Below are 12,006 nucleotides of genomic sequence, written 5' to 3' on the forward strand. Positions count from 1 at the left end.
TCTCTCCCTCTCTTCCTTTCCTCTGTACCTCTCTCTATCTTCTCTTCCTTTCTTTTCTTTTTCTCTTCAACTTCTCTCTCGATTCCTCCTTCTCTTTCTCTTTTATTTTTTTTCCTTCTCTGTCTTCTCCTTGTGTGCTGTGTATGTAATAACTCAAGAACCACCTTGTTGCCATCTCTTCTTCCTCCAGCTGCTGCAGCTAGCTCTTCTTCCGTCTGTGGAACTTCCCCTGTCGGTGTCCCTTAGGACGTATAGCTCCCTGCTTTGCCGAAGCATCTGTGCTGCCAACCCAAGCCTCCAGCTCTCTTCTCAACTATCTCTGGTTGCTGCTGCTGTTGCTGAAGGACTGAAGATCTTCCTTCTGCTACTGTCCGAGAGCACCCATCTGCCAGCAACTCGAGACTCCACAGCTGTAGCTGCTCCTCTTGCCGTAGCTGCTGGTGGTTGCTGAAGGGAGGACCCTAGAAGGCTTTCTCCATTGCTGCTGCTGCCGTTTCATCCCACGGCCAGCCATGGCCTGCACCTCTCAACTCTCTCTCCCTTCTTTTTCTTTTTCTTTTCTTTCTTATCTTATCTTATCTTTTAGTTTTTTATTATTATTATTATTGCTTTTAAGAATTGAATAAATGTTATTGTTTTTTTTGGTAGGATTTTAATTAAAGTCTTAATTTTTGGAATATTGTTTGGGAGTTATTATTATTAAAGTTTATTTATTTTTATTTTTGTTCTTAATTAATAATTAGCATTAGATTTAATTTTTACTTAAGTTAGTTTTAATTGATTAAAGTTTGGTTTAATCTTCTAAAATACAAAAAGAAAAAAATATTTTTGTTTTTAGAAATTAAATTAGTTGTTTTCTTTAAAATTTAAATTTTATTGAAATTCGATTTAGTTTAGGGTTAATCTCATTAAAGTTTCTGTTTTTTAGTTATTGTTCAAATTATTAAAGCTTTAATCTTTGTTCAAGTTCTTGTTTGCGTTTAATTTTTGATCTTGATTCAGGTTCTTGATTTTGTCAAAAGTTCGGTTTTTCTTGTTTGCGTTTGAGTTTGATTGAGTTTTCATTATTGCGTGTTTTAGTTACGTGTTAAAGTTATCGCCTTTAGTTTTCGTTCCGGAGTTTAAATGCATGTTTTAATTCTTGTCTGATTAGACGTAGGATTTCCGTTTCTCGTTATTTAATTCAGTGCATGCTAGGATTAGAATTTAATTTGCATGTTCGTTTAATTTGTCTTAAAAAATCTCAAACAAACTAGAGAACCCGAATCTAAGTTGAGTTCAGTGACTTTTTATTGGAAATACGTAAAATTTGAGATTAACCGCATTCCCTGAGGAGATGATCTGGCCTTTGGGCTGAATATTACACGACAGAACTCCTATACTTTGGATAACTTCCGAGATGCTCACTTTTTGAGTGAGTCACCGGACTAGCTGAAGAAGGCCCGAAGGTTTGAGAAAGGTTTGGGGCAGGTTATACAGGCACAGGTGGTGGCGTTGATGGCTTAGTGTTTTTTTGAGTTGGTAGACAAGGCCATGGCAGTTAAGGCCAGCATTGAAGAGGGTGAGAGACTAACACACTAGAAGAAGAGGCCCTTGCCTTAGGGATTTCAGACTAGTACCAGCCAAGGTTCATGGAGGAGGCCGGGTAATTTCATGGGCCTGTAGCAAGGTATGGGATATTGAGCCCATCAAGGAAATTCACCGCGTCTTACCTTTCCTATATGTCATCAAAGGCATTGGGGCAAGTGCAAGTATGGATCAACTGTCTACTACCTGTGTGGTGGGACAAGACATATGGCGTGGGACTGCCGCGCAGCGTTGACTTATGCTCCTTCACAACATCAGTATCGGGGAGGTAACCAAGCACCTCGAGGTGGTAACCAGAGGGGCACTGCCCAGGCGCAGGTGTACTCACTTATGCTAGGAGATGCGAAGAACACTGGCGATATGGTGATAGGTACTATTTCCATTTTGTTGAATAGTGTTGTAGTGTTCTTTGATTCTGGTGCAATGCACTCTTTCGTATCTTAGGGACTGGTTAAATTGTGCGGGATAAAGACTTAGTTGTTTGATGCCGAGTTAGGTGTGGTCATGCCAGCAAGTTTAGTTATGGTGTGTGGTAAGGTGATCAGAGACTACCCAGTGGAGATTTAGGGGAGAATGCTGCTTGCTAGCTTAATTGTTTTTTATATGCGTGGGTTCGACGTCATTTTGGGTATGGATTGGCTAGCACCCAACTATGCGAGCATTGACTACCACAGGAAGAAGGTAGTGTTCAGACCTCTTGGAAAGCAGGAGTTTAAATTCGTCGGGTCGTGTGTGCGCTCTGTACGATATGTCCTTTTAGCAATTCAAGCAAAGAGGTTACTTCTAGAGGGTAACCAAGGGTATCTTGCATTTGTAAAAGAAGTACCGAAGGAAGGACTTAAACTAGAGGATATCCCAGTGATAAGTTAGTTTTCGAATGTTTTTCCAGAGGACTTACCGGGATTGCCTCCTAATCGTGAAGTGGAGTTTGCCATTGAATTAAATCGAGGGACAACACCAATTTCTAAGGCTCCATACAAAATGGCTCCGGCTGAATTAAAGGAGCTAAAGGAGAAGTTGTAGGCTACTATCACCGGTTCGTAGAGGGGTTTTTGAGGCTGTCAGGTCCTTTGACACAGCTGAGAAGAAAGAACAAGAAGTTTGAGTGGACTAGTGAATGTGAGCAGAGTTTTCAGAAATTGAAGCAACGACTAGTCACAGCCCCAGTGTTGACCATTCCATCAGGAGATGGTGGATTCGTGATCTACAGTGACACATCTCAGAAAGAACACGAGTGTGTCTTGATGCAGCAAGAAAAGGTTATTGCGTACGCTTCTCACCAACTCAAGGAGTACGGGAAGAACTATCCTATGCACGACTTGGAGCTGGTAGCAGTAGTTTTTGCGTTAAAGATCTAGAGGCACTATCTATACGGTGAAAGGTGCGAGATCTTTTCTGGTCATAAGAGTCTTAAATACTTTTTCCCCTAGAAGGAGTTGAACATGAGATAGAGAAGATGGCTTGAATTGATAAAGAACTACAACGGTACCATTAGTTACCACCAAGGAGAGGTTAATATGGTAGTTGATGCATTGAGTTGGAAATCAATGGGTGCATCTATAACGACCCAAAAATTCATATCATTTTTTTATGCTATATAATTGTATTACTCTGATACCCTTAATAACATCTGCTATAACATCTCAGTCCCCAAAGTGGGCACCGAGGAATACCTGTTCATAAGATAACACACCTATGCAGCGGAAAACATAAAATCCTAATACCATAAATACAATATCAGAATTTCAGTATTTTCCCCAAAATATTCATACACATCACTCCAAAAACATCCACTAGACCTCCTAAGATCTACTCAAAAAATACATCTCCCTGAAACACTTACCTTGTAGACAGGGTAGTACAAACGTCCCTTCTATCTCCGAGCTTGATTTGCTCATCTAGCTGGGTCACCTGAAAAGTATTAAATTACTGGGATGAGACAACTCTCAGTAAGATGAAATATGCTATTAGCAGTGTGTGGCAGCTGAGTTTACCTGAATAATATATTGTTAAAAAACTGAAACTAAGATAGCAAATAAAATAATATACAATATAACTCACACCTATGTGGCTTAAAATGCAGCTGTTTCTGAACTTTCTATTTAATCATACTTTTAGTCATTATAAATATGTCTTCTATTTTTCTGTAAGTCTATATATACACACAACTGTGAAAACTTCCCTGGATGGTTAACTATAAGTCATGATTTGACCCCTCATGACAGGGTTGTGCAGCCCGTAGGTGGGACTTAACACTGGTTGGCCTACCATGATAAGTCAACTGAAATCTCCCTGGTTTAATTAGCAGCCTCAACCGGGACTACTAGGGAGTCTGCAGTACCTCCCTAGGCATGATCGACTACTAATAAAATTCACACACTATATGAGATATGTGGTTGCACTATGTACCAAAATAGTTATGGTATCGTGCTCTGAAATCTGATCTGATCCATCATGGTCTGATACTATATATAATACTATTTTATATATAAATATTACTGTTTTACCATGATTCTGTTTCAACTGTATTAACTGGAAAAGCTTATTTGAATAACTGCAACATTTGATTTGAATAAACTAAAATATCTGAATATCATGGTATTCTGTAAATTATGATTCTTTGAAAGTTGTGTAAATTCTGTACTAAACTGATATTTATTCATGCCACACAATTAAATAAATAAAACCCATATACTGTAATTTGTATTTAAATCCATGTACTGTAACCTGTATATTTTTTATAATAAAGATAATTTATAATCTATAGAATTTTCCTGAAAACACATATTTCATATCATAGAACATCTAGAATTCATATCCCAAAATACTTATATTTTACTGGTAAAAATTCCTTAAATTACTAGCATAACATATTTCACTTACCTGGCTAACTGATCTCGTTTATTGATTTCTAACTCACGCCTACGACGTTCATGATTTCAAAAGCCTAAAATAATGTACATTTCCTAATTCAATTAAACCAAACTCAGAATAATAACTATACTTGCCTTTTCCCCAGGCTCGAATATCCCTTTTATCCATAAAATTCTAAACTACTAATTATTTGTCAATGTTACCTGAGTTCCTCAGAAAACACCCGCCAGGATCCTCAACCCATGCTTGTGGTGTTTGGAAACCCAAACCCTAAAATCACAACACCCTAGTTTAATCAACTCAAACTTCAGTATATTTCCATCTAACACAAGATCTGGGTTCATAAAAGCCTACAACCATATAAACCCTAGAATAACCTACTTACCCTGATTTTGGGATGGTACCTGAACTTCTCAAACCAAAATTTTACTCCGGCTAAGTTGCAGAAAATTTCCCCAAGATCAACGTGGGAACTTCTAATCGTCGAAACGGGGAGAAACGGAGCTGAAATTATAAAGAGAAGGTGGAGAAATCGAAATGTAGAGAGAGAAAGTGAAAGAGGAATTTATTTCCTTGCTAAAATGTGATTTGCAACTATATATTAGCAGTTATCCATGTGACTTCGTCAACGAGACACGTGGCCTCATCGATGAACCCATGAAGAGAGTTCGTCAACGAACCAAAGGTCTGAAATTCTCCCCTCTCGGTATCTTTTCGTCGACGAGACACTGAGGCTCGTCCACAAAACATACAAGGGCATTCATCGACGAAACCAAGTAGTTCGTCGACGAACCCTAACTTTGGTTCCTTTTTGAATTTTCCTTTTTCTCCCATTTATCCCTATTTCTCTTTATTATTTAATTGCTATTATTTTTCCGAGTCTCTACATTCTCCCCTCCTTATAAAATTTCCTCCTCGAAATTTGCTATCTATGCTATATACTCTCTGAGGAAAAAGTATTACTTATTTAATTATTTACCCTCACTTATGGCGAAGGAATACTGTGGTTACAATTATGGTTCTGTAAGGTTACAAATATACACATAAAAAAAATTTCCCCCAAAACCAAAACACTACCTATCCCATAATCTAAAATACAACTTATACATTAATTACCCTGCACTGTATAAACAATATTGATTTTATTAAACAATACTGACTTTATTTGAACTATTACCTTCCTTTTCCTGTCTAATATTAATCCTCACCGAACAGATATGGGCACTTCTATCATATTTCCTCCTCAAGCTCCCACAACGCTTCCTCTACTGCATGATTCCTCCACAAGACTTTTATTAGTGGAATTTTCTTAGTGTGCAACTCTTGTTCTTTTCAATCTAGGATCTGCACTAGTGTTTCCTCATATGCTAAAGTATCTTTAAGCTCTATCTCCTAGTAGCTAATCACATGGAAGGAACCTAGGACGTATTTCCTCAGCATGGAAACATGGAATACGTCATGAATCCTAGATAGAGCTAGTGGTAAAGCTAGCCTATAGGTGACTGAACTCACTCTCTCAAGTATCTCGAATGGGCCAATAAACTTAGGGCTTAGTTTGCCCTTCTTACTAAACCTCATTGCTCCTCTTAGAGGTGCTACTCTAAAAAACACTTGATCTCCCACATCAAACTCCAACTTCCGGCGACGAGTATCTGTGTAACTTTTCTGCCGACTCTAAGTTGCACTGATTCTATCTTTAATAAGCCAGACTTTATCATACGCCTACTACACCAATTATGGTCCCAGAACTCGCCTCTCGCCCATTTTATCCCAGTATAATGGAGAACGACACCTCCTACCATATAATACCTCATAAGGTGTCATCCTGATGCTGGCCTGGTAGCTATTATTATACGCGAACTCAACTAGTGTCATATACTGAGTCCAACTACCCTCGAAATCCTGTACACATGCTCGTAGCATATCCTCAAGTATCTGGATCATCCTCTTTGTCTGCCCATCAGTTTGAGGATGAAAGGTTGTGTTGAATGCTAACTGAGACCCCAAAGCTTCCTAAAAACTCCTCCAAAATCGTAATGTAAATCATGGATCTCGGTCTGAAACTATGGATATTGACACACCATGGGGTCGAACTATCTCCTGAATGTATAACTCTCCCAGTTTGTTCATAGAGTAGTTGACTTTAATAGGGAGAAAATGAGCAGTCTTTGTCAATTGATCAACGACCACCAAAATAGCATTCTGTCCATGCAATTCCAGTGGTAACCCTGTAATGAAATCCATGGATATATGATCTCACTTCCACTCAAGGATATGGAGTGGCTGCAACTGTCCCGCCGATCTCTGGTGCTTAGCCTTTACCTACTGGCATGTCAAACATTGCTCCACAAACTCAGCTATCTCCCTTTTCATGCCACTTCACTAGAAAAATTTTCGAAGGTCCCGATATATTTTAGTGCTGCTAGGATGCATCGTGTAAAGGGATCTGTGTGCCTCCTATAGGATAGCTCTCCTAATCTCAGCATCTAGAAGTACGCATAGCCTAGTACAGAACCTCAGAGCTCCATCATCTTAAATACTGAACTCCTCCCCTTGTCCGTCCTGTACTTTATCAGCTCTACCAATTCTGCATCATTCCTCTGAGTAGCTTTGATCCTTTCCTGCAAGGTAGGTTGTATCACTAGGTTGGCAATATATGCCTAGTGATCATCCTCTACTAGCTCCACATCGAGCCTCTCCAGATCCATATGAATCGAATGTTGAATCTCCACTGCTGACAATACTATTCCCACTGATTTTCGGCTCAGAGCGTCAGCCACCACGTTTGCTTTCCCTAGGTGGTAGCTAATAGTACAATCATAATCTTTAATAAGCTCAAACCATCTTCTCTCTCTCATATTCAATTCTTTCTGGGTGAAGAAATACTTCAAACTTTTATGATCAGTGAAGTTCTCATATCTCCCACCATAAAGATAATGTCTCTAGATTTTTAAAGCATACACCATTGCAGCTAACTCTAAATCATGTACCAGGTAGTTCTTTTCATACTTCTTAAGCTGCAAAGAAGCGTAAGCAATAACCCTCTCATGCTGCATCAACACACACCCGAGTCCCTTCTGGGACGCATCACTGTATATAACAAATCCATCCTCTCCTGATGGAATAGATAATATCGATGCAGTGACCAACCAGCTGCTTCAACTCCTGGAAGCTCTACTCACAATCATCATTCCACTTAAATCTAGCATTCTTCCTGGTTAGCTTCGTCAGAGGCCCTAACAACCTAGAGAATCCCTCTACGAACTGATGGTAATATCCCGTCAATCCCAAGAAACTTCTGAACTCTTGTACATTCTCGGTTTAGCCCAATTTACTACTACTCCTATCTTGCTTGAATCCACTGATATTCCATCCCCGGTTATGACATGCCCAAGGAATGCCATTTTCTCTAACCAGAATTCACACTTCTTAAATTTGGCGTATTACTCCCTTTCTCAGAGTGTCTGAAGTACCCGCTTTAAGTGTGTCTCATATTCCTCAAAATTCCTCAAATAAACTAGTATATCATCAATGAAAACCACTACAAACTAATCCAAATACCGATGAAAAACTCTATTCATCAAATCCATGATAACAAAAGGAGCATTTGTTAACCCGAATAGCATGACCAAAAACTCATAGTGTCCATACTAGGTTCGAGATGCTATCTTAAAGATTTTCTTTGCCTTGATCTTTACCTGATGGTACCCAGAGCGTAAATCAATCTTTGAATATACCCGTGTATCCTGGAGCTGATCAAACAAGTCATGTATATGAAGAAGAGGATACTTATTCTTAACAGTTACTTTATTTATTTCTCGGTAGTCTATACACATCCTCATCGTCTCGTCTTCCTTCTTTACAAACAAAACTGGTCCCCCCCCCCCGGGTGATACACTGGGTATGATAAAACCTTTATCTAATAAGTCGTGCAACTAATCCTTTAATTCTCTCAATTATGCTGGGGCCATTCTATAGGGGCTTTAGAAATTGGTGCCATCCTTGGGAGTAAATCAATGGCAAAATCAACCTTACTGTTTGGACATTATACCAAGCTTAGATCTCACCTCACTAGAAACGTGCATCTGTGAACATCTACTCAAACTAGAGTAGTCTACTGCAAAACTTGTTCATAACTCTCCTGCAACTCTCTCATGTAGTGATACATTTTGCAATTGGTTAAACAAGAAACACGTCATACTTACTGTCTTCACCAAAAAAGTTCCTTGCAAGCCCTGTATACAACCCGCCATGCTGCTTACAAAACTCCTTGAACAAAACCAGTGCACTCAGTCCCAATGTTTGACTTGAGAATCTCTTTTTCGGTCTGGTTTTCCACTTTAGCCTCAAGTTAAACCTAGCAAACATTTCTGACTTATGTCTCATGAGATACACCAAGACCTTTCGTGATAAACTAGCGAAATATATATGTCCATCCTGTGATGGTATCCTCACCGGTCCTTAAACATCTAAATAAATATAGTTATCCATATGCTCTAACCGCATATGCCACAGAACATTTGACTCGGATTCTACAGCTACAGCTTGACCTACAACTGTGATACCCTGTAATGCATAGATATTTCCCGATAACTTTTTTCCTTTCATCACCATCAAGTCGCCTTCACACACTTTCATTATCCCACTTTCAGACTTGTAACTATACCCGTTACAATCTAAAGTGCCCAATGATATCACATTCGTCGGTAGATCTAGTACATGCCTTACATCATATACATAAAGTTCTCACAACACCATCATACACCTTAATTATGATATTTCCTATTCAAATTATTTTGCATGCAACATCATTTCCCATTAGAACATAATCACAATTAACTGACCAGTAGGTGTTGAACCAATTTCTATTTGGTATCATGTGATAAAAACATCCGGAATCTAGGATCCAAGAATCCGTGAGGCGTTCTAAACCCGATGATACACATAGCATATCATCATCACTACTTCCTGAGTCTTCTTCCACTACATTTTCAGATTTTGACGAGCCCTCATGATTTTCGCCATTCCCTTTCTTTCACTCTAGACACTCCAATTTTATGTGCCCAATTTTCCCACACTTAAAATGACTTGTGTCCTTCTTCTTCCCAGATTGCAATCAAGATCCGCTCTAGGACTTACTTCTCCCACGTTCCTGATTACTCTTAACCACAAGCCCTTCACCATGTGAAACTTCATCGCTAGCCATCTTTTTTTGCTGAAAACTCAGCAATGTGCTTGTCATCTCTTCCAAATTCAGGCTTAATTTCTTAGCCTCATATTTGAGTAGTAACCAAATTCTCATACATGTGAGACGCGGGAAGGGAATTCAATAGCATCAGGGCCTTGTCTTCCTCCTCGAACTTCACATCAACACACATCAAATCACTTAAAATTTGATTGGATGCATTGATGTGTTGATTTAAATCCAAACCTTCCACCATCTTAAGCCAATACAATCTTTGCTTAAGAAATAACTTGTTTGATAAAGACTTAGAAATATACCGACTTTCCAGTTTTTGCCAAACTGTTGTCGGAGAACCCTCATCCATGACGAGATACAACACGTCATTAGTCAAAGAAAGTCGGATAGTCGACACTGCCTTCACTTCCAATTCATTCTAATCTGTATCATCCATGCCTTCCGGTTGAACTCCGTATAAAGCCTTCACCATACCTTGTTGCACTAAGAGATCCTTCACCCTTCTCTGCCATAAACCAAAGTTTCCCATTCCATCAATCTATACGATATCGAACTTTGTAGAAGAAGTTCCAAAGGCCATTACAACAATGCTCTGATACCAATTTATTGTGAAAAATGAATTGCACAGTGGAATAAAACGATCTTACAACACAACACTCAACGATGAAAATATATAGAACAATAATCACACATATTATAATGAAAACAATAACAATAACACAAGGAATTACGTGGTTCATCATTGCCTACATCCACGTGAGCAATCAATAGTGTTTTTCATTATCTTGTGTCCAAAGACATGAATAACATCACAGATACAACATATACACCGCATATCTAAAGTTCTTGGAGGCTCTCCCTCCAAAACCCAACCAACTTAACGTCTCAATTCAAAATTTGAAAATCTGTGCTAGGTTCCTGAGTCAAACCGTCAACTGTTTGCAAACATAACGTCAACAGTTTAATATCGAGAGCAAAATCTCTCTGAAACTGGACCAAACCATCGCCTCTTTGAAACTGGACCAAACCATCGATGGATATAGGGCAACCGTCGATGGTTTCCGCAGAAAACACCAACATTTTATTTTCACCATGTTTTCTCTTTGTGCATGCCTTCCACTCACTATATGAGTCACATATCACAACATTATTTAATATTGAAAACCCTTATTTTATGTTTGAAAAGATCTTAGATTTGAATTTGTATTGGATTTAGATAAGATATAATATAAAATTGTATTAAAATTTATCCAAATTCACCTAAATCCAAATTCAAGGTCCAAAATCCATACTCTCAAATGTAGCATTAATTCAATCAATACGACAAAAAACCCAAAAGTGGCATGATAACATCCTTTCTTTTAAAGGGGAGGGAAAACCCTATATATTTGACCAAGGTACTTGATGGTCATATGGACCAATATTTAATATAAGACAATAAAATCAAAATTAATGGTCATGCATGACTTATGTTTGAAAATTCTAATATTATCATGATATTATTTATGGAATAGGTGTGTAAAGGGACACTAATACCTTCCCCTTGCATAAACGTATTCTCAAACTTAATTTTTTTTAGTAATGTAGGCCTTAATTGTTAGTTTCTTGACCCGAGATACAACTAATCTATCGATAGTAAATAATTAGGTGTTCTAACCCTACCTAAGATAAGATAGATTAATAGCAACTCAGATAACTTGTATACTTAAATTTCATCCCCATTCCTAATTCTCAAGTTCGTCATTCGAATCGGCTCAATTCGTAGATTCACTCCAACAAGCAATGATCCTCTAGCATGTATGCCACCATACATTACAAATTTATTGCGATTAGGTTGTTTAATGGCTGTTCGGAGTTTCAACTTCTGCTTTCTTTAAAACAGGAAAAAAAAAAAAATTTACCTTTAATGCCATCAACTATAGAACCTAACAATGAGACGAATATAGATAAGCAACCTAAAATAATACAAACAAAATAGTGCTATTTAACAATCTAACATTAACATGTTCAAGCAATATATTTTTAAATTTTTTTCAAAATTTTATTAGTATATTAAGTTAGGAAGTTTGATTGTCAATAATGCTTAAACCCAATAATTTTTTAAAGTGATTTAGAAATTGATTCTTATGCTTTTAAAAAGATAAAACTATTTTTTTATACCTGACCCAATCAACAAAATAGTCAAAAGTTGACTATACTTTTCAATTGATTCAGGCGTCCAGGTTTGAAAATGCAATTTTTTTATATTAAAAGATAAATATTTTATTAATTCAAAATTTTCATTTTCTAAAATTTAATAATATACTAATATAATATAAACATAGGCCAAAAGGTGAATAAAAAAA

The sequence above is a fragment of the Malania oleifera genome, chromosome 2 (assembly GCF_029873635.1).
Source record: "Malania oleifera isolate guangnan ecotype guangnan chromosome 2, ASM2987363v1, whole genome shotgun sequence".
NCBI lineage: Eukaryota > Viridiplantae > Streptophyta > Magnoliopsida > Santalales > Ximeniaceae > Malania > Malania oleifera.